Source organism: Pogoniulus pusillus, chromosome 27, assembly GCF_015220805.1.
Source record: "Pogoniulus pusillus isolate bPogPus1 chromosome 27, bPogPus1.pri, whole genome shotgun sequence".
In the NCBI taxonomy this organism is placed as follows: Eukaryota; Metazoa; Chordata; class Aves; order Piciformes; family Lybiidae; genus Pogoniulus; species Pogoniulus pusillus.
In genome coordinates, this window is record NC_087290.1 from 4469382 (window position 1) to 4496366 (window position 26985).

Genomic DNA, 26985 nt, shown 5'->3' on the forward strand with positions numbered 1-26985 from the left:
CTTCAGCTACTCTCCACCAGTACCTCCAGGTCCTTCTCTGCCTGACTGCTCTCAGCCACTCTGTCCACAGCCTGTCTCAGTCTGAAAGCCCAGTCTGAGACGTTTTCCTAGGTTCCTTAGAGTGTAAAAGAGATGAGACCATCAGGAAGGATGTTAGAGATCATCACTTCCAACCTCCTTGCCATGGGCTGCGATGTCTCTCAACTAAACCAGGTTGCTCAAGGCCTCATCCAACCTGGCCTTGAGCACCCCTCCAGAGGGGAAATCCACAATCTCCTTGGGCTACCTGTTCCAGAGTCTCACCACCTTCATACTGAAGAACTTCTTCCTAAGATCCAGTCTAACCCCATGCTCCCTCGGCTTCAAACTCTTCCCCCTTGTCCTGTTGCTAGACACCATTATGAGAAGTCCCTCTCCAGCCTTCCTGTAGGATCCCCTCAGGTAGTGGAAGGCAGCTCTAAGATCCCTCCAGAACCTTCTCTTTTCCAGGCTGAAGCCCATCTGAACCACATCTGCTAGGCCATGTAACAGGGGGGGGATGGATCAAGGTATATGTTTGGAAGGGAAAAGGATCTGGGGGCCAGCAGTGTGCTCTGGTGGCCAGGAGGGCCAATGCCATTCTGGGGTGTATCAGAAGGGCTGTGGTCAGTAGGTCAAGAGAGGTTCTCCAGCCCCTCTACTCTGCCCTGCTGAGGCTGCATCTGGAGTACTGTGTCCAGTTCTGGGCCTCTCAGGCCAAAAGGGACATAGAACTGCTTGAGAGAGTCCAGCACAGAGCCATGAAGATGCTGAAGGGAATGGAACAGCTCTGTTAGGAGGAAAGCCTGAGGGAGCTGGGGCTGTGCTGCTGGGAGAAGAGGAGACTGAGAGGTGGCCTCTTCAATGTCTATAAAGATGTGCAGGTGAGTGCCAGGAGGCTGGAGCCAGGCTCTGCTGGGTGATGTCTGCTGACAGCACAAGGGGCAATGGTGGAAGCTGAGGCAGAGGAAGCTTCATTTAAACATGAGGAGGAATTTTTTCCCTGTGAGGGTGACAGAAGCCTGGCACAGGCTGCCCAGGGGGGTTGTGGAGTCTTCCTCTCTGGAGATATTCAAGCCCTACCTGGCTGTGTTCCTGTGTGCTCTGCTCTGGGTGCTCCTGCTCTGTCAGGGAGGTTGGACTGGCTGAGCTTTGGAGGTCCTTTCCAGCCCCTGGCATTCCATGATTCTGCTTTTGCCATGTAGCAAATAACACACAAGGACTTGAACTATGGCTGGGGCCTGTAAGAAGAACAGGTTGGTGGACAAGAAAGACAAGCTGAGAAGTCTGTTAAAGGTCAGCCTCTACCTTGCACTCATCAAAGACCTCCAATAAAGTTTGAAGAGAGAAGCTGAATCGAGAGTTGGGCAACACAGGCATATTGCCAAGTGTTGAAGGCTAACCCTTAAGGAAACCTGACATGCAATAAAAGCTCTGCTTTTCTGAACAGGCAGAGCTCTCAAGTGAATTAAACTCTGCTGGAAGTCAATGAGAACAGTCACTTCCCAAAATGCTCTGCAGCTTAGCTGCAGGAGCTCCATCTAAAGTCTTTGGGTCAAAGCAAACCAAAACACCTCTGAACAGATCACAGACTCCACTCACTGGGGTTTTTTTTATGGCAAAGTTTAGGAACTAATATTTATTTGAATCCAGAAAAGCCTGGAGGAGGCACTTAGTGCCATGGTCTGGTTGACTGGACAGGGCTGGGTGCTAGGTTGGACTGGATGAGATTGGAGGTCTCTTCCAGCCTGCTTGATTCTGTGATTTGGCATGAAATGTGCAGAATATGGTGGCAGAAACACACAGTTAGACTTCTGTGTGTGGATCTGACAGGACAGTCTTTGGTCACAGATTCACACAATGGTTTAGGTTGGAAGGGATCTTAAAGCTCATCTAGACCCAACCCCCTCCCCTCTATGGACAGGGACACTTTCCACTAGAACAGGTTGTGTCAAGTTGTGCCAGGGCAGGTCTAGGCTGGATGTTAGGAGGAAGTTGTTGGCAGAGAGAGTGATTGGCATTGGAATGGGCTGCCCAGGGAGGTGGTGGAGTCTCTGTCCCTGGAGGTGTTGAAGCAAAGCCTGGATGAGGCACTTAGTGCCATGGTCTGGCTGATTGGACAGGGCTGGGTTGGACTGGATGATCTTGGAGGTCTCTTTCAACCTCATTGATTCTGTGATTCAAAAGCCTGGTTGGGGCACTTAGTGCCATGGTCTGGTTGATTGGATAGGGCTGGGTGCTAGGTTGGACTGAATGAGCTTGGAGGTCTCTTTCAACTTCATTGATTCTATGATTCTGTGATTCAAAAGCCTGGTTGGGGCACTTAGTGCCATGGTCTAGTTCACTGGGCAGGGCTGGGTGCTAGGTTGGAGTGGATGAGCTTGGAGGTCTCTTCCAACCTGCTTGATTCTATGATAAGACAAATAGAATCACAGAATCACCAACCATAGAATGGCTTTGATTGGATGAAGCTTTAGACATCACCTACTTGAACCTCCCTGCCTCTCAAGGCCTCATCCAACCTGGCCTTGAACACCTCCAGGGAGGAGGCATCCACCATCTCCCTGGGCAACCTGTTCCAGTGTCTCACCCCACTCACTGGAAAGAATTTATTCCTACTGTTTGTTTGATGTTTTGGTGCTTACCACACCCCTGTGCCTCCTCTCATGCTGTCACAGGGAAAAGTCTCACTGAATATTCAATGGATTTTAAGGTTGTTTTTTTTTTTTCATTTCCAAGTTCCTCAAATGCAAAGCTGTTGTTTAAGATCACCTAATAGCCATTTGGTCCTATGTTCAAGTTACACCCCTTTGTGAAATCAGTAATTCATTTACTCCTCAAGAAGAAGGTAAATAAACAGAAAAGCTTTGCAGAATAATGATGCCCTGAAATGCCTCCAAGAGGCACTGCAAGCCTCACTAGAGGCACAAGCACAAGAAGGACATGGGACTGTTGGAGTGAGTTCAGAGGAGGCTAAAGGGATGATCAGAGGGCTGGAAAACCTCTCTTATGGGTACAGGCTGAGAGAGTTTGAGATGTTCAGGCTGGAGAAGGCTCCATGAAGATCTCAGAGCTGCCTTCCAGTACCTGAAGTGGGCTACAGGAGAGGTAGGAAGGAATCTTTTACAAGGGCTTGCAGTAATAGAACGGATTGAAGCTTGAGAAGGGCAGATTTAGACTGGAGGTTAGGAACAAATACATTAGAGTGAGAGTGGTGAGACTGGAACAAGTTGCTCAAGGAGGTTGTGGATGCCTCCTCCCGAAGGTTACACCAGATCAGGTAGACACAGCCTTGAGCAACCTGAACTAGTGAAAGGTGTCCCTGCCCATGAGAGGTGGGTTGGGACTAGATGATCTTTAAGGTCCTTCCCAACCCAACCCACTCTGATTTCACTCAGCTGGGGGTGTGCAGCCTGGAGGAGGCTCAGGGCAGAGCTCATTGCTGTCTACAACTACCTGCAGGGAGGCTGTAGCCAGGTGGGGTTGGGCTCTGCTGCCAGGCAGCCTGCAACAGAAGAAGGGGACACAGCCTCAAGCTGTGCTAGGAGAGGTCTAGGCTGGATGTTAGGAGGCAGTTCCTGGCAGAGAGAGTGATTGGCATTGGAATGGGCTGCCCAGGGAGGTGGTGGAGTTGCCATCCCTGGAGGTGTTGAAGCCAAGCCTGGCTGAGGCACTTAGTGCCAATGTCTGGTTGATTGGCTCAGGCTGGGTGCTAGGTTGGGCTGTCTGAGCTTGGAGCTCTCTTCCAACCTCCTTGATTCTATGATTCTAATTTGGAGACTGCATTTTAATAACAGCAGCACAATCCTCATCTCTTCCCTCCCTGCCTCCTCTTGTCCTTGATTTGCCAATTAGAAGTAACAGCAGTGGCAGTGACACAATCTCACAACGCTGGTTTCAGACAGATTGTCACCTGAATAAGCTATTAAAGAGCCCTAAGAAGAGCTCATAAGGATATTTTTTCCCCCCTAGTGAAGCATGTTGATAAAAAAAAAAAGGTAATAATTAATGTTTTCATTTATTTATATCTATGCATAGCTATGAACACACCTAGTCAGATATTCTCTTCTAGCACACAGAAAGCAATTACCATTGCCTGTAACTGAGAGCTTCAAAAAGCACCAAGAAGAATGAAAATGGTGATTATATTCTAATCAGACATTTCCAGGGAGAACATTTCTACTTTTTTTTCCAGCTGAAGCCTGGAACAGCAAACAAAACAGGCTCTGGCTGTAGAAATGGGTCTCTTAGTCAGAGCTGCTGTTTTCCAAGGCTCCCCAGACTGGGCTGCACTCCACGCACTGGCATCCACCTCCCACCTTCATGCCCATCCATTCCCTCCTAGTCCACATTGCTCTGGCTGGGGATATCTCAGGAGCAGTATGAATGAATTAGGGCCACAAAGATGCTCAGAGGGCTGGAGCAGCTCTGCTATGAGCACAGGCTGAGAGAGTTGGGGCTCTGCAGCCTGGAGAAGAGAAGGATTTGAGGAGACCTTATAGTGGCTTTTCAGTATCTGAAAGGGGCCTACAGGGAGGCTGGAGAGGGACTGCTGACAAGGTCTTGTAATGACAGAATGAGGAGAAATGGGTTTAAACTGGAAGAGAGAAGATTTAGACTAGGTGTTAGAAGGAAGTTCTTTGCAGTGAGGGTGGTGAGACACTGGCACAGGTTGTGCAGGGAGGTTGTGGCTGCTTCCTCCCTGGAGATGTTTAAGGCCAGCCTGGAGAAGAGGAGGCTCAGGGGTGATCTTATTACTGTCTACAACTACCTGAAGGGGCATTGTAGCCAGGTGGGGGGTGGCCTCTTCTCCCAGGCAACCAGCAATAGAACAAGGGGACACAGTCTCAAGTTGTGCCAGGGTAGGTATAGGCTGGATATTAGGAAGAAGTTCTTCACAGAGAGAGTGATTGGCACTGGAATGGGCTGCCCAGGGAGGTGGTGGAGGCACCGTCCCTGGGGGTCTTCAAGAAAAGCCTGGATGAGGCACTTGGTGCCATGGTCTGGTTGACTGGCTAGGGCTGGGTGCTAGGTTGGACTGGATGATCTTGGAGGTCTCTTCCAACCTGCTTGATTCTATGATTCTATGAGGCCTTGAGCAATCTGTTTTAGTGGGAGGTGTCCCTGCCTATGGCAGAGGGTTGGAACTGGATGATCCTTGAGGTCCCTTCCAACCTAGACCATTCTGTGGTTCTGTGAATGCTCAGAGAAGCAGGCATTCAAAAAGCCAGTGCCAGGCATCCTGCGGAGGTTGAAGGCAGCACAGGGAGCACCACCTCACATCTGGTGAGACAGGCAGAGAGCAGTTCCATGGGCATGAAGTCTGACTACATTTGTCCTCCCTTTTTGATTGCCTCTGGCTATCCTTATCAACTGGAGTGTCCCATTACTACGAGGATGATGAGGGGACTGGAGCACTGCCTGATGAGGAGAGGCTGAGGGACCTGGGGCTGCTTAGTCTGGAGAAGAGAAGACTGAGAGGGGATTGAATCAATGTTTATAACTATCTGAGGGCTGGGGGTCAGGAGGGGGGGGACAGGCTCTGCTCACTGCTCCCTGGGATAGGACAAGCAGCAATGGGTGGAAGCTGCAGCACAGGAGGTTCCAGCTCAACACAAGGGGGAACTCCTTGACTGGAAGGGTCCCAGAGCCCTGGCACAGGCTGCCCAGAGAGGTTGTGGAGTCTCCTTCTGTGGATTCTTTCCAAGCCTCTCTGGATGTGTTCCTGTGTGCCCTGAGCTAGATTGTGTGGTCCAGCTCTGGCAGGGAGGTTGGTCTCAATGATCTCTTTGGGTTCCTTTGAACCTCTGACAACCTGTGAGCTGTGATCCTCACCTGGAGTACTGTATCCAGGTCTGGAGCCCTCATTATAGGAAGGACATGGAGCTGATGGAGCAAGTGCAGAGGAGAGACACGAAATTGATCAGAGGGTTGGAGCAGCTCTGCTCTGAGGACAGGCTGATGGAGCTGGGGGTGTTCGGTCTGGAGAGAAGGAAGCTCTGGGGGGACCTAACAGCAGGCAGCCAGTACCTAAAGGGCACCTACAGGAAGGATGGAGGAAGCTGTTTACAAAGGCCTGCAGTAGCAAGACAAGGGGCAATGGGTTCAAGCTTGAGAGGGCAGATTTAGAGTGGATGTTAGGAACGAGTTCTTTCCTCTTAGGGTGGTGGGGCACTGGAACACATTGCCCAGGGAGGTGGTTGAGAGCCCTTCCTTGGTGACCTGGGCTAGTGGGGATGTCCCTGCTGACTGCAGGGGGGCAGGACTGGATGAGCTCTGGAGGTCCCTTCTGGCCCAGACCTTTCCATGATCTACACAAAGCCTTTCCCAAGCCATTTATCCAAACAAACCACCACACCCTCAGAAACAAACAAGCACATGATGCTTAGCCAGCCCTGTTCCAAACCCTGCCTGCTCCAGAGATGAGATGCATCTTGCTTTGGAGCCCACTTGAAGCTTTCCTCCTGCCTCTCCCCAGCACTTGCAGCCACTCACTCATCTCGAGCTGGCTTTCATTAAATTGAGATTAAAAGGACTTTCTCCACAGACAAAAATCATCAAATGGAAAAAGTCTCATCTCAGCTTTTTGCCTCCAAATATGACCCTTGCCATTCAAGGGCACACTAATAACTTTTCCTGCTGAAGCAGCCACTTCTATTTCATTTCTTTCAACTGCCTGACCCAGGCTACAAACCCCTGAGCTGCAGCAGAGGACATGTTTTTGAGAGCAGCTCTGTGGCACCTGTGCACTTTGTCTTGCTCTGGGAGACTCCACTGCACCACCAGCACAAAGGACCAGGCAGTGATGTGCCTCCTGCTCTCTTCTTGTGCTGTTACCTCCCTGGTGCTTGCTGTGAATTCAGCATAAAAAGCTCTCAAAACAGAGACCATGGAATCACAGAGATTCCTTCAAGTACTAAAAGTAATGCTAAAATTCCCATTATGGATCAAAACCTGCCTGAAAGGACATTTAAAGGTCATTAGTCCAACTGCCTTGCAGTCAGCAGGGACATCCCTGCCTAGAGCAGGTTGCTCAGAGCCCTGTCAAGCCTGAAGTTGAATGTCTTGAGGGATGGGGCCTCCAGCACCTCCCTGGGCAACCTGTTCCAAACTCAGAGTAAAGAACTTCTTCCTAATGTCCAATCTAAATCTCTCCTGTTCCAGATGCTCTCTGTAACTACTGAAAGGAGGCAGCAGCCAGGCAGGGGTTGGCCTCTTCTCCCAGGCAACCGCTAACAGAACACGAGGACACAGCCTCAAGCTGTGCCAGGGCAGGTCTAGGCTGGATGTCTGGAAGAAGCTCTTTCCAGTAAGAGTGACTGGCACTGGAATGGGCTGCCTGAGGAGGTGGTGGAGTCCCCACCCCTGGAGGTGTTTAAGAGGAGGCTGGATGAGGCACTTAGTGCCAGGGTTTAGTTAATTAGAAGGTGTTAAGTGATAGGTTGGACTCACAGTATCACAGTATCATCAGGGTTGGAAGAGACCTCACAGATCATCAAGTCCAACCCTTTACCACAGAGCTCAAGGCTAGACCATGGCACCAAGTGCCACATCCAACCTTGCCTTGAACTCAATGATCTTGAAGGTCTTTTCCAAGCTGGTTAATTCTGATTCTGTTTAAAACCATTGCCTCCTGCCCTGCTGCTACAGGCCTCTGTAAACAGATCTCACTGAGCTCTCTTGTAGCTCCTCTTCAGTTACTGAAAGAGCACAATTAGGTCTCCCTAGAGCCTTCTCTTCTCCAGACTGAACAACCCCAGCTCCCTCAGCCTGTCCCTGCAGCTGAGATGCTCCAGCCCTTGATCATTTTCATGGCCTTTCTCTGGACCTGCTCCAACAGGTCCATGTCCTGCTTGTCTTTAGGATGCCAAAGCTGGATGCAGCACTGCAGGTGAGATCTCAGCAGAGCAGAGGGGCAGGATCCTCTCTCCATCTCTGGCTGCTTTTGATGCAGCCCAGGCTGCCATTGGCCTTCTGGGCTCCAAGTGCCCAGTGCTGGCTGTTGTCCAGCTTGTAAACCACCAGCACCTCCAATTCCTTTTCTGCAGGGCTGCTCTCAATCTCATCATCCCCCAGCCTGAATTGATATTGAGAAATTCTTCCCAGAGAGAGTGATTGGCACTGGAATGGGCAGCCCAGGGAGGAGGTGGAGGTGTTCAAGCAAAGCCTGGATGGGCACTTAGTGCCATGGTCTGGTTGATTGGATAGGGCTGGGTGCTAGGTTGGACTGGATGAGCTTGGAGGTCTCTTCCAACCTGGCTGATTCTATGATCTCTCCTACAAAGACAGGCTGAGAGAGATGGAGATGTTCAATCTGGAGAAGGCTACAGAGAAACCTTATTGCTGCATCTTCTGGATTTACAGGAAGGCTGTGCAGGGACTGTTTAGAAGCAGTGTGCACTTGCAGCCCAGAAAGCCAAGCAGAGCCTGGGCTGCAGCAGCAGAAGTGTGGCCAGCAGGGCCAGGGAGGGGATTCTCCCCCTCTGCTCCACTCTAGTGAGACCCCACCTGGAGTACTGCATCCAGCTCTGGAGGCCCTGGGACAAGAGAGCTGTCGGAGTGTGCCCAGAGCAGGGCCAGGAGGATGCTCAGAGGGCTGCAGCAGCTCTGCTGTGAGCACAGACTGAAAGAGTTGGGACTGTGCAGGCTGGAGCAGAGGAGGCTCCCAGGTGACCTGCTTGTGGCCTGCCAGGATCTGAAAGGGGCCTACAAGAAAGCTGGGGAGGGACTTTTGAGGCTGTGAGGGAGTGCCAGGACTGGGGGGGATGGAGCAAAGCTGGATAAACATCAGGAGGAAGTTGTTGGTGATGAGAGTGGTGAGAGGCTGGAATGGGTTGCCCAGGGAGGTGGTTGAGGCCCCATGGCTGGAGGTGTTTAAGGCCAGGCTGGCTGAGGCTGTGTGCAGCCTGCTCTAGGGTAGGGTGTCCCTGGGCATGGCAGGGAGGGTTGGAACTGTCTGATCCTTGTGGTCCCTTTCAACCCTAATTCTATGATTCTGTGATCTAAAAACTTATTGCTTTCCAAATTTGGAAGCTATGAAGCAAATCCTGCCAAAAAGGAAAGGTAGCATTTCTAGGGAATGCATCAGAGCTCATTTAGAGCTCATCAGAACAGAGCCTGGCTGCATTTTTGGCTTTGCATTGAGTTCCAAACTCAGAACAGATTACAATAAAAAAGGCAAGCTGTGAATGGAGCTAAATTCCAATGTAGGTTCACAAACCACTCTCAGCAATTAGAACTTTTTGTTCTGTAACTTCCTTCTCTGGAAACTTGTCAGGTTTGGGTGGGTTTTGGGTTGAGGTTTTTTGGGTATGTTTGGTTTTCTGAAGTGCACTTCAAAACCCAAATGGAAATAATGAGTCTTAGAAACCAGAATGTAACAAGGGAGAGCAGCAGTAAAGAAGGAAAGAGACAAGGAGCAGCAAGTTGTCTTCAAGTCCTGACAGCATTATGACTCACTCCATTTGCTTAGACTTCAGCATCAGTTGTTATTAGTGCCTAATTCAACAGCAGCCCTGGCTTTGGCAGCAGTTTAAATTGACAAACACAGCAGTTTCCTCTAAAGACACAACACACAAAGCATAAACCCCCAAAATCTCACCTTGACTGCTTCCAAGTTCCTGTCTGAATCATCTGTTGGGAACAATGCCCCTTGCTGCACCCCTAGAGGTTGCCTTTTGTGCTAGTTTGAGCCTAGCTGGGATGTTTTGGTGAGAAGAATTAGATGCTAGGCTGTGAAAAGGAAACAGTGGTGATGGCTGTTGCACTCATAGGCTTGCTGAGATGGAGAAGAACATGAACACAAACACAGACAAGGAAGTCCCTCTCTGTCTTCTGGGCTGCATGAACTCCTCTCTAACCTAACCTGTCATCTGTGTGACTAATCCTGCTGCTTCCTAACCCCCCTGGCTGAGCCTCCAATCTACCTTGAGCATAAGGCAAAGTCTGGGGTAAAGGAGAGGGGTGGGAGAAGGTGGAAGGGTGGTTGGGAGCCCCTCCTGGGGACTCTGCTTTCTGGGAGGGCTGTTGTGTTTCTGTATTGCCTTTTAACTTGGCTATTCCTGTCTACAGCTGTATAGATTGTAAATACCTGCTTGTATGTTGTGCTAAGCTGTGAGTATAGCTTCAGCCATTCAGTTCCCAGTGGCTGAGTCTAGCCTGGGTGATTTTCCAAAGTAACACCCAAACCATCACACCTTTTATGCTTTCCTCTGCTTGAGCAAAGTCATGCAGGAGAAGGGCTGCAGGTCATAGAATCATGGAAAGGGTTAGAGTGGACCTCTGGAGATCACCCAGTCTAACCCTCCTGCTAAAGCAAGGTCATCCTCAGCAGCTTACCCATATCCAGGTGGGTTTGGAATCTCTCCAGAGAAGGAGGCTCCCCAAGCAGTCTGTTCCAGGGCTCTAAAATGCTCCCTAAGTTCAAGGAAAACCTCCTGTGTTCTGGTTTGTATCCACTGCCCTCTGTCCTATCACAAAGCCACCTGTTAAGCTCTTCCATTTGATTTCACTTGTGAGTCACCAGACAGCCTTAAAGTCACTGCAGACTCCAAAGCATCACAAAGCCTTCAACCGAGCTCCCTCTAAAACAAAGCCTGGGCCACATTCTGGCTCCACTTCAAATGACACTTGTAAAGGGTGAGCCAAGCCCCTGAAGGAGAATGGGAACAGTCCCCTCCTCTTTGGCAGACTTTAAAGCAGCCTTGAGCATGGTCCCACACGCCTGGGAGGTGCCAAAGCCATCGTTACCTGCCAGGGCTGAGACTTCAATCAGAAGATGCTGATAGAACTTTTTTCACTCTCTCTCTCCCTCTCCCTCTCTCTCTCTCTCTCTACTTTTTATTTAATTAAAAAGATGCATTCAGGTGCAAAAAGATCTGTTCCTGTGAGGCTCTGGGTCTGAGAAGAGCCTCTCAGCTTCATTAGTTCAACTAGAAGCTGCTCATTGATCTCTCCTCTAAATGAGTGAGCTCTGGCACGCCGTTAAGCACAGTTATGCACATCATGCTGCAGGCACAGGACAAGCCTGCCTGTGTGCTCCCATCTCCTCTACTGCTGTACATAGCCCACAGAGGCACAGGAGTCTCCATCTCTGGAGTCATTCCAGACCTGCCCAGACACTGTCCTGTGCAACCTGCTTTAGGTGATCCTGCTCTCAAACGCCCAGAATCATAGAATCAGCCAGGTTGGAAGAGAGCTCCAAGCTCAGCCAGTCCAACTTAGCACCCAGCCCTGGCCAAGCAACCAGACCATGGCACTAAGTGCCCCAGCCAGGCTTGGCTTCAACACCTCCAGCCACACAGACTCCACCACCTCCCTGGGCAGCCCATTCCAATGTCAATCACTCTCTCTGAGAAGAACATCCAGCCTAGACCTGTCCTGGCACAGCTTGAGACTGTGTCCCCTTGTTCTATTGCTGCTTGCCTGGCAGAAGAGAACCAACCCCACCTGGCTACAGCCTCCCTGCAGGCAGCTGCAGACAGCAATGAGCTCTGCCCTGAGCCTCCTCTGCTGCAGGCTGCACCCCCCCAGCTCCCTCAGCCTCTCCTCACAGGGCTGTGCTCCAGGCCCCTCCCCAGCATTGCTGCCCTTCTCCAAACACCTTCCAGCACCTCAACCTCTCTCTTGAATTGAGGAGCCCAGAACTGGACACAGCATTTGAAGTGTGGCCTGAGCAGTGCTGAGCACAGGGGCAGAAGAACCTCCCTTGTCCTGCTGCCCACACTGCTCCTGAGCCAGCCCAGGATGCCACTGGGTCTCCTGCCCACCTGCACCCACTACTGCCTCATCTTCAGCTGCTCTCTACTATCACCTTTAGGTCCCTTTCTTCCTGGCTGCTCTCCAGCCACTCTGTCCCCAGCCTGTAGCACTGCTTGGGGTTGGAATAAGAAGCCACTCCTGGGTGGAAGCACCACGATGGAGCAGCTGCACATCTATTTCCCCTCTGCCTGACAGAACTCAGGAGCAGCAAGGCTGCCGAGGCCACTGGCAGCAAGCAGCAGGCTTGGCATCCCCAGCCTTGCCCTGCCCTAGAGAAGCACAGTACAGGCACCCTCACAGACAGTGACAACGTGTCTATCAGTGTGCTGGTGACAGCAGGGCTTTGTAGCTGCTCCCAGTGCATATAACAACTCACCTTGTTCTCATTTGCCATCTGCCTGTCACGGTTTGGGTGCCTTTAAATGGCCCTAGTGCTGTTTGGAGTTACTCATCCTTCTGCAGCATGCAATGAGAAGCTGAGCTCAGGCTGCCTGTACAGAGCTTGCCACTGATGGTCTTCATCTCTCTACAGTTACTTCTCAGCTAGATGCCTTCACCAGAGAGAGGTGAGTCAGCTTTCCCACAGACCAGCAGGCTCTCTGGTTCCCCAGCACCCCTGTGCTGTAAGAAAACCTTGCTGAAGGTGTCTGGGGCAATCTGCTGCCGAAACCCCAGCCTTGCCCTGGGCTTTGTGCCAGTCAGGAGTCCAAGTCCAGCTTGGATTCTGGCAGGCACAGAGGTTCCTAGCAAGCTCTTCTCAGTGATGCCCAATGACAGTGGCAATGGGTGGAAGTTGAGGCAGAGGAAGTTTCATGTAAATGTGAGGGGGAATTGTTTCCCTGTGAGGGTGACAGAAGACTGGAGCAGGCTGCCCAGGGGCGTTGTGGAGACTCCCTGTCTGGAGATATTCAAGACCTGCCTGGATGTGCTCCTGCTCTGGCAGGGATGTTGGACTGAATGAGCTTCGGAGGTCCCTTCCAGCCCCTGACATTCTCTGATTCTGTGGTTTTCTGAGGAAAAGGACCTGGGGGTCTGAGTGATGAAAAGCCCAACATGAGTGGGCAGTGTGCACACAGCCCAGACAGCAACCCTGTGCTGGGCTGCAGCAAGAGAAGTGTTGCAAAGCAGAGCAAGGGAGGGGATGCTCCCCCTTTGCTCTCATCAGACCCCACCTGGAGCACTGAGTGCAGATCTGGAGCTCCCAACACAAGCAGGACATGGAACTGTTGGAGCCAGTCCAGAGGAGGCCTCGAAGATGCTCAGAGGGCTGCAGCAGCTCTGCTATGAGGACAGGCTACAAGAGTTAGGGCTCTGCAGCCTGGAGAAGAGAAGGCTTTGAAGAGACATTATAGTGACCTCCCAGTATCTGAAGGGGGCTACAGGAGGGGTGGGATGGGACTATTGACAAGGTCTTATAACGACAGGATGAGGAGAAATGGGTTTGAACTGGCAGAGGGGAGGTTTAAACTGGATGTTAGGAAGAAGTTGTTTGCAGTGAGGGTGGTGAGACACTGGCACAGGTTGCCCAGGGAGGTTGTGGCTGCTCCTTTCCTGGAGGTGTTCAAGGCCAAGTTGGATGAAGCCTTGAGCAACCTGTTCTAGTGGGAGGTGTCCTATGGCAGGGGGGTTGGAATCAGATGAGCTTTGAGATCACTTTCAACCTAAACCAATCTGTGATTCAGTGATTCTCAGCAGTCCTAGATAAGGGCACCAGAGCAGAGCAGTAACACAGACCCTGCACTCACCAAGCTCCTCAGGTTTGACCTGTGCCCAGGTGGCCAAGAGAGCCAATGGCATCCTGGCTTGCATCAGGAATGGTGTGGTCAGCAGGAGCAGGGAGGTCATTCTGCCCCTGTACTCTGCATGGGTTAGACCACACCTCGAGTACTGTGTTCAGTTCTGGGCCCCCCAGTTTAGGAGGGACATTGAGATAGCTTGAGCGTGTCCAGAGAAGGGCAACGAGGCTGGGGAGAGGCCTTGAGCACAGCCCTACGAGGAGAGGCTGAGGGAGCTGGGATTGGTTAGCCTGGAGAAGAGGAGGCTCAGGGGAGACCTTATTGCTGTCTACAACTACCTGAGGGGAGGTTGTGGCCAGGAGGAGGTTGCTCTCTTCTCTCAGGTGGCCAGCACCAGAACAAGAGGACACAGCCTCAGGCTGTGCCAGGGGAGATTTAGGCTGGAGGTGAGGAGAAAGTTCTTCCCTGAGAGAGTCATTGGACACTGGAATGGGCTGCCCGGGGAGGTGGTGGAGTCGCCGTCCCTGGAGCTGTTCAAGGCAGGACTGGACGTGGCACTTGGTGCCATGGTCTGGCCTTGAGCTCTGTGCTAAAGGGTTGGACTTGATGATCTGTGAGGTCTCTTCCAACCTTGATGACACTGTGTGATACTGTGACCTGCCACAGCACTGATTTACTAGGAGAACACACGCAGGGTGTTTAATCATGGCACGATGCTGAATTATAGATGCTCCTCACCAAACCCAGCCAGCCAGGCCAGCAACTAACCCCTCAGGCAGCAGTGTTGGTGGCAAGCCAAACACCAGCTGCTTTTCATTTCCCTTTAGCTCCATGCACGTAGGAGAGGGATGGGATTTCATCTCCTCTGCATTAAGATCAGATGTTACTGGGTCACACACATGCTGCACAAAGTGCAGCCCAAGCCTCAATGCTGCCAACAGCATCTTGTGATGATGGTAGAGGAACTTGGTTTCAGTCCCAGATCTGTAAAAATCTCTTCAAATGAACTAATAGCAGCAGTTCAGCAAAGGCAAGGTTTAAAGGCAGCAATTAATTTAGGAGTTGCCAGGAGTCACACCCCACACTCTCTGTGGAGTCACAGAGTCATAGAATCAACCAGGGTGGAAGAGACCTCCAAGATCATCCAGTCCAACCCAGCCCCATCCAATCAGCTAGAACACAGCACTAAGTGCCTCATTCAGGCTTTTCACAGAACTGGAATCAGGCAGGGTTGGAAGGGAGCACAGGGAGCAGCCAGTTCCAACCCCCCTGCCATGCCCAGGGACACCCTACCCTAGAGCAGGCTGCACACAGCCTCAGCCAGCCTGGCCTCAAACACCTCCAGGGATGGGGCCTCAACCACCTCCCTGGGCAACCCACTCCAGCCTCTCACCACTCTCCTGCTCAACAACTTCCTCCTCACCTCCAGCCTCACTCTCCCCACCTCCAGCTTTCCTCCATTCCTCCCACTCCTGCCACTCTCTGATATCCTAAAAAGTCCCTCCCCAGCTTTTTTGGAGCCCCTTTCAGATCCTGGAAGGCCACAAGAAGGTCACCTGGGAGCCTCCTCTGCTCCAGCCTGCACAGTCCCAACTCTTTCAGTCTGTGCTCACAGCAGAGCTGCTGCAGCCCTCTCAGCATCCTCGTTGCCCTCCTCTGGACACTCTCCAGCAACTCCACATCCCTCTTGTCCCAGGGGCTCCAGAACTGGATGCAGGACTCCAGGTGGGGTCTCAGCAGAGCACAGCAGAGGGGGAGAATCCCCTCCCTGGCCCTGCTGGCCACACTGCTGCTGCTGCAGCCCAGGCTCTGCTTGGCTTTCTGGGCTGCATGTGCACACTGCTGGCTCCTGCTGAGCTTCTCCTCCAGCAGCACCCCCAAGTCCCTCTCCTTAGGGCTGCTCTCCAGCCACTCACTGCCCAGCCTGGATCTGTGCTTGGCCTTGCCTTGACCCAGCTGCAGGACCTTGCCCTTGGTCACAACTAAGCAGAAGCTGACTCCTTCCGAGAGGCAGCGACAACTACTTAGGACAATGGAATCAGAGTTGCTGTGTTTCTTGGAACCACTTTCCTCTGCCCAAGCCCTGCTGCTCTTTGCTATTTTCACACTGCTGCTGCTTCCTTTTCTGCCTCTCAGAAATGAAAACCAAACCTCAAAGTTGTCACGCACCAAAACAAGATACAAAAGCAAGCTGCAAAGCGTTCTGCTGCTGCTGCTTTTCTCTTCCTGCTCTGCACAGAACACACTGCAAAGCTTTTGGCAAGTTAAATCCTTTCACGACCAGTTCATGGTATTTGTTATGTTTCTTTCTTGCCATCAGCAAGAAGAACAGTGTGCACCTTCCCAAGCTGGAGGACTGGGATGCAGCAGAGAGCTGGCAGCAGTTGGCAGGGGATGGCTGAAGCTGACACTGTCGCCTGCTCAACTCAGTGCAAGACTCGGGGGCAGATGATCTCCATACATGAGCTGTGGAGTGCTGCAGCTGCAGAGCAAAAGCATATCTCACTCAGCCATGGCTGTGGCCAGGGCCAGGACTGCCACCACAGCTTTCATCTAGTGCTGGCTTCGAGTTAACAGCTTAAATGGGGAGCCTTAAACCTACACTCTCTCTGCAAAGTCTGAAGCAGGCACTGAGCCAAGCAGCCTGCTTGCACAGAGTGTCCCACTGCTGGCAGAGCCTTCCTGGAATTCCAGGCCAGTTGATGCTATTCTTATTTAGCTCAAGCTCTCCATCCTACAGTTGGGGCTGCACTAAAGTAACAAGTATTTTAGCAGGGAGCATCTCTTCAGCTGCCAAGCTTTTCACAGCACTGTTTTGTCTGGAAAAGGCCTCTAAAAACATCAAGTCCAACCATCAACCCAGCACCATCGTGGCCATTAAAGCATGCCTCAAAGTGCCATGTCCACACATCTCTTGAACACCTCCAGGGATGGTGACTCTGGGCAGCCTGTTTCAGTGCCTGACCACGCTTGCAGCAAAGAAACTTGCTCATAATATCCAGCCTAGACCTTCCCTGGCACAATTTCAAGCTCATCACCTGTGTTTTTCCTGAACTCAGGCAAGCAGAGAGGAGCTTCCATAAAGAACTGTACCCACTGATGTCAGGGTGGGAGGAAATCACCCCTCAGACAGCACTTGCCTCCCTCTGATCTGCAGAGATAATCCAGACATGGGGTCAGGCACAGAAACACATTTCCAGCCAGGTGGGGTGGGTATTGTACAGCTCATCCACACAGGGGGTTATTTAGGAGGAGCTTTGGGCAGGGCTGCCATCCCCACACTCTGGGCTGTCTGGAGACCATCACGCTTCTAGGTGTGCCTGCTGGGAGCTGCACTTAAGGCAACACCCATCAAAATCAACAAAAAATTCCTGCAAACCTCACCCAGACATTGGATAAGGACTCAAATATTCAGTGAGCAGGCAGAAGCTGGAGCTGCTGTGCAGAACGAAGCAGTGATTGATCAGACTCGGTCTGAGGCAAGGCTCATTTCGGTTTGCCCTCAGCTGCTCACAAGACAGGCAGCTGAACTCTGCCACTCACTCACAGCTTTCCCTGCTGCCAATGGGGAAGGATGGGTGGGCACTGTCAGAAGATGAATTGCACCCTCAGGAGTTCCCAGCTCCCCTCCAGTGTCAGACTAATTAGGACTAAATATCTAATTCCCACCTAGCTCCGTTTCGGTACAACAAATCCCAATTGCAGTGTTGCTGTGCCACGGAAGGCACTGAGGAATTGAGCTGCAAACGTTGCTCAGGGCATGCAGCCCCAGGGCTCCTCTTACACATGCTGTACTTACAAGAATCAAGCAATCCTAGAGCTGTTTTGGCTGGAAAAGACCTCTAAGATCATCTAGTCTAATCATCAACCAGAGAACACCAGGGCCATTAAACCATGTCCTGAAAGGAATGTCCATATGTTTTTTGAGCAGCTCCAGGGATGGTGACTCCACCACTTCCCAGAGCAGCCTGTTCCAGTCCCTGACCACTCCTATAGGAAAGAAATTTTGCCTCATCTCCAATCTAAACCTCTTCTGGCACAATTTCAGACCTTGTTCTATGACCTGATACTAGGGAGAAGAGCCAAACTCCCACCTCACTTCAACCTCCTTGCAGGAAGTTGTAGAGAGCAAGGAGGTCTCCTCTCAGATCCCTCTTCTCCAGGCTAAACAACCCCAGGTCCCTCAGATGCTCCTCACCAACCCTGTTCTCCAGAACCTTCATCAGCTTCATTACCCTTCTGTGGAGCTGCTCAAGCACCTCAATGTCCTTCTTGTAATGAGGGACCCTAATACTCAAGGTGAAGCCTTATCAGTGTCTAATACAGGGGCACAATTCTTTCCCTGGTTGCTGATTCAGGCCAGGATGCTGCTGGCTTTCTTGTCCACCTGAGCAAGCTGCTGGCTCATGTTCAGCTGGTTGTCAACCAACACCTTCAGGTCATAGAAACATAGAACCAGAGAATCAACCAGGTTGGAAGAGACCTCCAAGATCATCCAGGCCAACCTAGCACCCAGCCCTATCCAGTCAACCAGACCATGGCACTAAGTGACTCATCCAGGCTTTGCTTGAACACCTCCAGGGATGGTGACTCCACCAACCCCCACCTGGCTGCAATCTCCCTTCAGGTAGCTGTAGCCAGCAGTGAGGTCTGCCCTGAGCCTCCTCTTCTCCAGGCTAAACAACCCCAGGTGAGCAATTTCTGTCCCTCTGCCCCAAGCCTGGAGCATTCATGGAGCTGTTGTGACCCAAGAGCAGTCTCCAGCCTTGCTAAAACTGTTGTGGCCAAAGTGCAGTGTTGAATCTCATGCACTTGACCTGTCCAGATCCCTTCGCAGAGCCTTCCTACCTCTGAGCAGAATCAACACTCCCACCCCATTTGGTGTGATCTGCAAACTTACTGAGGGAGAACTCCATCCTCTCATTTGTGTAGGAACTACAGGGGCAAAACCACCAATGCTGCAGAAGGACAGTCATGGTGATAGTCACACTGCCATGGCCACTGCTGACCAAATGGTCAGAGGTTTCAGAGCTCACCTCTGCAACAAGAATCAAATCAAACCTATAAACCTGCAGGAAACATGCAGGGTAACACTGACAGAAAGCATCTTTGAAGTGGTGACTCACCCGAGGATCATGAGGACTGGAACTGGGATAATCAGAGGATAAAAACACTCAGAATAAAGAACCCCAAGTCAAAAAGGACAAACTGTTGATCCATGACTCACAGTCCTGGATGGCTTTGCTTAAGCACCACCCCACTGAGGTACCCTTGGTGAGGTTTGCAGCTGAGAAGGGCAAATTCGGCAGCAGGCTGGGCACTTAGTGGAACTCTCCTGATGGCTACAACTACCTGCAGGGAGGCTGTAGCCAGGTGGGGTTGAGCTCTTCTCCCAGGCAACCAGCAACAGAACAAGGGGACACAGTTTGAAGTGGTGCCAGGGGAGGTCTAGGCTGGATGTTAGGAGGAAGTTCCTGTCAGAGAGAGTGATTGGCATTGGAATGGGCTGCCCAGGGAGGTGGTGGAGTTGCCATCCCTGGAGGTGTTCAAGAAAAGACTGCATGGAGCACTTAGTGCCATGGTCTGGTTGAGTGGATAGGGCTGGCTGCTAGGTTGGCCTGGCTGAGCTTGGAGTTCTCTTCCAACCTGGTTGATTCTATGATTCTATAACAAGAGTCCAGGAAAGTGAAAGCAGGAATCAAACATCTGCAGACTCTGCTTGGCCTCATGGGATTTCACTCTGATTCTTAATTCTGCTGGCTCCCAACCATGGGAAAAAGTCATATCCAAGCTGAAAGGCACATTCCTGAAGGCTTTCTCTGCTGCCATCTGCAAATCATTATTTCTCCTTTGTAAAAATAATTAAGTGCATATAGCTATAAGAGGGGGAAGAATTTCCTTACCTCCTTCCAGCAGGAGCTTTTACCAGCAGCTGGAAAGGAGGAGAAAAGATCTGTGTGCACCAAGTGTCCACGTATCCTTTCAGTGAGGTACCCTTAAAGCAAAGAGAAAGGAGAGCAAACCCTTCCTGCACCTTGTTGCAGATAGGTCTCCACAATCACAACCCACCCAGCACATTCCTGAGGCACCAAATGCTGGCACACAGCTCTGCTCACACCCTGGGGGCCAGCCAGAAAGGCTTCAGCTCTAAAGTCAACTTCCAAGAATTCAGATACATCATTGCAAGAGGAAGCATGGGGCAAATCATAGAATCAGCCGGGTTGGAAGAGACCTTCAAGCTCAGCCAGCCCAACCTAGCACCCAGCCCTATCCACTCAACCAGACCATGGCACTAAGTGCCCCAGCCAGCCTTTGCTTGAACAGCTCCAGAGACAGTGACTCCACCACCTCCCTGGGCAGCCCATTCCAATGCCAATCACTCTCTCTGACAACAACTTCCTCCTAAGATCCAGCCTAGACCTCTCCTGGCACAACTTCAAACTGTGTCCCCTTCTTCTGTTGCTGGGTGCCTGGCAGCAGAGCCCAACTCCACCTGGCTACAGCCTCCCTTCAGGTAATTGCAGACAGCAACCCATACGCCTGCCAGGAGCCTCCTGGCCCATCCCTGGCGAAGCATCAGGTGCATGAACACGGTCGGATGAGACTGCTTCATGGATGAAACGAGCCAAGGATGAATGCTCTTGGGGGCTGTCTGACCCACACCCACATCTTATGGTGCTGGAACATGTCCAGAGAAGGGCAACAAAGCTGGTGAGGGGCCTGGAGCACAAATCCTATGAGGAGAGGTTGAGGGAGCTGGGCCTGTTTAGCCTGGCGAAGAGGAGGCTCAGGGGTGATCTTATTACTGTCTACAACTACCTGAAGGGGCATTGTAGCCAGGTGGGGGGTGGCCTCTTCTCCCAGGCAACCAGCAACAGAACAAGGAGACACAGTCTCAAGTTGTGCCAGGGTAGGTATAGGCTGGATGTTAGGAAGAAGTTCTTCCCAGAGAGAGTGATTGGCATTGGAATGGGCTGCCCAGGGAGGTGGTGGAGGCACCGTGCCTGGGGGTCTTCAAGAAAAGCCTGGCTGAGGCACTTAGTGCCATGGTCTGGTTGACTGGCTAGGGCTGGGTGATAGGTTGGACTGGATGATCTTGGAGGTCTCTTCCAACCTGCTTGATTCTATGATTCTATGATTATGGACTGCAGTGCTTGGGGCTGCTGTGACAACTTGTGCCTTGAGCTTCTTTTTATGCTGGGACTGAGGGGGAAAAGCCTGGCCCAGAGCAAGAAGCTGTTGGGCAGCTATCTCCTAGAATCTCTCAGACAATTTTTTTTCCCTTCCCGATGTGAGTCATAAGACTGGAACAAGTGAGATTGTAAGATTAAAGGAGTTATCAGCTCCCCATCACTGCAAACACAAAAGCCCTTTTTCTCTCCAAAGGCAATTAACAAGGAGCAGAAGCAGATAAAGCTGGAGCAGGCTGCTTGCCATCTCTGCTTAATCTTCAGATAACTCTTTTCTTACAGCCCCCTCAGCCTAGCTGCTCGGTGGCTGCAGCGCAGCGGTCCCTGCAGACGAGGCTGGCTCCAGCAAAAGGATAAGGACATAAAGGCAAAAACCAGGAGATAAAGAGATGGGGGAAATGCTTGGCATGCTAAAAAGGGTGAAAAACCTACAAAGCTATTGCTCAGAACAGCACAGGGATGGAGATGAAAGGGAAAAGATTATCTTCTGCTGCTGGGTTTTATGTAGGCGCCGTACACAGCCCGAGTTAATGGGCGCTCCTTGCTGGGAACCGTACAGGGCAGAACTAGCAGCAGCTAAGGCAGCTGGGGGGGTTTAATCATAGAATCAACCAGGTTGGAAGAGACCTCCACGATCATCCAGGACAACCTAGCACCCAGCCCTAGCCAGTCAACCAGACCATGGCACTAAGTGCCTCATCCAGGCTTTGCTTCAACACCTCCAGGGACGGTGCCTCCACCACCTCCCTGGGCAGCCCATTCCAATGCCAATCACTCTCTCTGACAACAACTTCCTAACAACATCCAGCCTAGACCTGCCCTGGCACAGCTTGAGGATGTGTCCTCTTGTTCTGTTGCTGCTTGCCTGGCAGCAGAGCCCAACCCCACCTGCCTACAGCCTCCCTGCAGGTAGTTGTAGCCAGCAATGAGGTCTGCCCTGAGCCTCCTCTTCTCCAGGCTAAACAACTCCAGCTCCCTCAGCCTCACCTCATAGGGTTTGCTTTGACTTCCTGCATGCTACAAGGCAGGAGAGCCTTGAAAATCAACCCATCCACCTAGACCTCTCCTGGGATTTTTGTTCTTTCCAGGTCAATCTAAGCTAACAACTCAGGAGTACGTTCCAGTTTCCTCAGATCTCCTCTCTGAGCTGAGAACTCTCAGTAAAGCTCTACCAAAACTACCACTTAGATACCAGCCTGATAAAATCTTATGGATAAGACATCACAGAGGGATGATTTTGGCTTTGTTTTCCTTGAGCATAAAAGTGCTAGAAGCAATTTCCCTCTCCTTTATCCAAACCTGAAACGTGTTATTGAGCTCCCCGGATTCCATTAAAGCATCAAAGGTGTGTTCCACACCACAGTACTCTAAAATAACATATATATAATCAGTCTTATAAAGAATAAGTTAAAAACCAACAACAACAACAAAAAGAAGTCTCCAAACTCCAAAGCCTGCTTCTGGTTTGAACTGTCAAAAGATTTTTCCATAGGCAATGCAGGTACAGACTTCTGGCTGCCACTCCTGCCAGATGTTTTCCCTAGGAAAGAGAATTTTATTTCCTTGCTTGCTCTTTTTTTTCCCCTTTTAATCCATTTTGTGGACACACTTCATGGGAATTGTCTATTAAAGGCAAGCAAACAGGATGTGATTTCCAGTAGGACACCCACAGAACGCTGGTGCGAGACTGCGCAGCAGACTCATGGCCCAGGAAACACAGAAGCAGTCAGGGTTGGAAGAGACCTCCAAGGTCATCCAGTCCAACCCAGCCCCATCCAATCAGCTAGAACACAGCACTAAGTGCCTCATCCAGGCTTTTCACAGAATTGGAATCAGGCAGGGTTGGAAGGGAGTACAAGGAGCAGCCAGTTCCAAGCCCCCTGCCATGCCCAGGGACACCCTACCCTAGAGCAGGCTGCACACAGCCTCAGCCAGCCTGGCCTCAAACACCTCCAGCCATGGGGCCTCAACCACCTCCCTGGGCAACCCATTCCAGCCTCTCACCACTCTCATCACCAACAACTTCCTCCTCACCTCCAGCCTCACTCTCCCCACCTCCAGCTTTGCTCCATTCCCCCCACTCCTGGCGTTCCCTTACAGCCTCAAAAGTCCCTCCCCAGCTTTTTTGTAGCCCCCTTCAGATCCTGGCAGGTCACAAGAAGGTCACCTGGGAGCCTCCTCTGCTCCAGCCTGCACAGCCCCAACTCTTTCAGGCTGTGCTCACAGCAGAGCTGCTGCAGCCCTCTCAGCATCCTCCTGGCCCTGCTCTGGACACTCTCCAGCATCTCCACAGCCCTCTTGTCCCAGGGCCTCCAGAGCTGGATGCAGTACTCCAGGTGGGGTCTCAGCAGAGTGGAGTAGAGGGGGAGAATCCCCTCCCTCGACTGCTGCTCTGACAGAAGCAACCAGCATAATTTGCATAAATAAACACATCAGCAGGACCAGGGTTTCTCAGCAATGCTCCAGGTATTAAAACAGCCTTAAAATATTTGCTGGTATCCTTCTGAGCCTTATAAAAAGCCTTGCTGTAATTATTTCTAGCAGTTACCAAGAGCCTCTCCTGTAAACCCTGGCTGTGGCACTGCTGCTTTTCCCTTCATCCCAGTTAGAGTTTCTGCTCCATTTCCATCCTTCCCTTCTTCATGGCTGGGCCCCCCAGGGGCTCTCCCCTGCTGTTGTAACCTCAAACAGCCTCAGCTGAACAGACTAAAGTGATCTGAAGGGATTTTTTTGTCTCCATGACACTCACAAAGTAGCCATTCTCTGGTGAATTGTTGGCAATTTTGCCTCCTCCAAGAGTCTCTTCCACCTTTCAAATAAAGACTTTGAGCAAGACCTAGACCACTTGTGGCCAATTTCATCTCTCCCATAGTTTTTGTATGGAAAAAAAACCCAACATGTTGACTTGTGACATCTCAGCTCCTTTGAGATCCATCTGAACCCAGGCACAGGATGAGAGAATCACAGAATTGTTTTGGTTGGAAAAGGCCTTTAAGATCATTGCTCTGGCAGGTAGGGGTTGACCCTTCCAACTCCTAACATGCTGTGATCCTGTGGATGCAGGATGTGAACTCTCAACTGAAGAAAGATGTTGAGGTGCTGAATGTGTCCAGAGAAGGACACCAAGGCTGGTGAGCGGGCTGGAGCACAGCCCTGTGAGGAGAGGCTGAGGGAGTTCAGTGTGGAGAGAAGGATGCTCAGGAGTGATCTCATTGTTCTCTACAAGCACCTGAAGGGAGGCTGTAGCCAGGTGGGGTTGGGCTCTACTCCCAGGTACCTGATGACAGAAGAAGAGGACACAGCCTCAAGCTGTGTCAGGGCAGGTTTAGGCTGGATGTCAGGAAGAAGTGGTTGGCAGAGAGAGTGATTGGCATTGGAATGGGCTGCCCAGGGAGGTGGTGGAGTTGCCATCCCTGGAGGTGCTCAGAAGGAGGCTGGATGAGGCACTCAGGGGCATGGGTTAGTTAATTAGAAGGTGTCAGGGGCTAGGTTGGACTCGATGATCTCCATGGTCTGTTCCAAGCTGGTTAATTCTGTGATTCTGTGAGTCCAGCTGTTGACCTAACACCACCATGGCCATTAAACCATGTCCCCAGGCACCATGGCTGCATGTTTTTTGAATACCTCCAGGGATGGGTTCAGTTTGGGAGTGGTACAGGATGATTCAAACTGCCAAGGAGACAAACTGCTCCCACTGGAGATAGCTGTGGTGTTTAGTGAGGCCAGCAGTGTGGCTGGCATCAGGGGACAAATGTTGAGTCCTGCACATGGGAATAAAAAATCCAGGAGTGCAGCTCGCACTGGGATCCACCTGGCTGGAGAGCAGCCCTGTGGAAAGGGATCTGGTGGTCTTGGTGGAAAACAAGTTCAGCATGAGTGAAGAGTGCCCTGCAATGGCAACGGTGGCCAACAGGGTGCTGGGTTGCATCAAGGAGGGCATCACCAGCAGAGATGAAGAAGTCATTGTCCCACTCTACTCAGCACATGTCAGGCCACACCTGGAGCACTGCCTGCTGTACAAGAAGAATGCAGACAGGTTGGAAGGTGTCCAAGGATGATCAAAGGACTGGGAGGTCTGTCATGTGAGGGAAGGCTGAGAGAGAGGGGCTTGTTCAGCCTGGAGAAGAGAGAGCTGAAAGGAGATCTGATTGCCATGTGCTAGGGTGACTACCAGCATGATGGAGACTCCCTTTTTACTAGGAGTCACAAGGGAAAGACAAGGGGTGATGGGGACAAATTAGTGCTGGGGACACTGTGATTTGAATCCAGAAGAAACATTTTCCCCCTGAGAACAGTTGGATGTTGGAACCATTTCCCAAGGGAAGCAGTGGATTCCCTTGTAGGAGTCATTTCTGAGACTCCCCATGACAGGGTGCTAGGCTAGCTCATTTCAACAAAGCTGTTGGACCACACAGTCCTTGGGGCCCCTTCCAACCTGGCACTCTGTGATTCTATCATTCAGGTGCTCACAGCTGGTGGCTTCCAGGCCAGGAGATGCCAGCCCACCTTGAAAATACATGTTTCCTCTTGCCCTCCAAGGTACTACAGCTTCACAGAATCACAGAATTAAGCAGGTTGGAAAAGACCTCCAGGATCATTGAGTCCAATCTATTAGCTAACACCTAATTAACTAAACCCATTATCTACCACCTAATTAACTAAACCATGGCACTAAGTGTCTCATCCAGCCTCCTCTTAAACACTGCCAGGGATGAGGACTCCACCACCTCCTTGGGCAGCCCATTCCAATGCCAATCACCCTTGCTGTGAAGAACTTCTTCCTAACATCCAGCCTAAACCTGCCCTAGCACAGCTTGAGGCTGTGTCTTCTTGTTCTGTTGCTGCTTGCCTGGCAGAAGAGCCCAACCCCACCTGGCCACAGCCTCCTTTCAGGTACTTGTAGAGAGCAACAAGGTTGTTCAAGAGTTACCTGTTCTCTGCAGCATGGTGAGAGGGCAACACCAAGAACACCTTTGCTGCCAGTGGGCACGTTCAGCAGTTGGCTGCCAGTGTCAAGGGGCCAGCAGGATTCACAACGCTCGGCTGCCCAAAACAACACACTGCATATTGTGCTCTTCAAACAAATGCCCTGGATCCAATTCCCTCATGCCTCTTTTACAAATTGAGCTGCTTAATTAGTCCATGATGAGTTATTGCATATATTAATAGCAAGCCCACGAAGAAGCCCTGAGCTGCTGCCAAGCTCAGCAAGCAGGTTCCCAGCGCTGCTGTGCACATCAGCTCCGGCACGTGGACCCTGCAAATTAAAGTCACTGAGGAAAATCTGATCTACATGGGGCTGAGTTTTGATCATTTTCTCACCCCTGACAGCTCCTTGGCACCAGCAGCACCTTCTTTTGTCTCAGTTGTTTTATTATCAGGCTGATAACAGTGTGGATAGTCAGAGGCAGGTCACAAACAGGCCAAAACACCCCCTGCCTGCTGCACATGCAGAACCACAGCATTGCCTACACTGGAAAGGACCTTTAAGGTCACTGAGTCCAGGCATTAACCTAACTCTGACAAGTCCTTGACTAAACCACAGCCCTAAGCACTATGTCCACAACAGCACTGGTCACAGGCTGACAGGATGTTAGGGGTTGGAAGGGACCCAAGGACATCATCCAGTCCAACCCTTCTGCCACTGCAGGACCATACAATCCAGCTCAGGGCACACAGGAACACATCCAGACAGGCCTTGAAGGGCTCCAGAGAAGGAGACTCCACAACCTCTCTGGGCAGCCTGTGCCAGTGCTCTGGGACCCTTACAGTAAGAAGTTCCCCCTTGTGTTGAGCTGGAGCCTCCTGTGCTGCAGCTTCCATCCATTGCTGCTTGTCCTATCCCAGGGAGCAGTGAGCAGAGCCTGTCCCCTCTCCTGACCCCCAGCCCTCAGATAGTTATAAACATTGATTAAATCCCCTCTCAGTCTTCTCTTCTCCAGACTAAGCAGCCCCAGGTCCCTCAGCCTCTCCTCACCAGGCAGTGCTCCAGTCCCCTCATCATCCTTGTAGCCCTCCACTGGACCCTCTTGAGCAGGTGTTTAAGGCCAGGCTGGATGAGGCTGTGGCCAGCCTGATCTAGGGTAGGGTGTCCCTACTCATGGGATGATCCTTGTGGTCCCTCCCAACCCTGGCTGATTCTATGATCCCTGCCCCTCTTAAACTGGGGAGCCCAAAACTACCACAGCTCACCAATGACCCATGATGGCTTTGGGGGCAGTACTGGCTATGGCTGAGCACTTCAAAGCATCCTCATTCTCAACCCACCTGAAAATTTAGCC

The 26985-nt window shown here is 51.4% G+C and overlaps 1 protein-coding gene across 4 annotated transcripts in view; it reads right to left on the reverse strand.

Moving 5' to 3' along the window:
- The window catches only part of GALNT17 (polypeptide N-acetylgalactosaminyltransferase 17), a 402097-nt gene that overhangs the window by 44182 nt on the left and 330930 nt on the right, over window positions 1-26985 (reverse strand). The window lies entirely within an intron of this gene.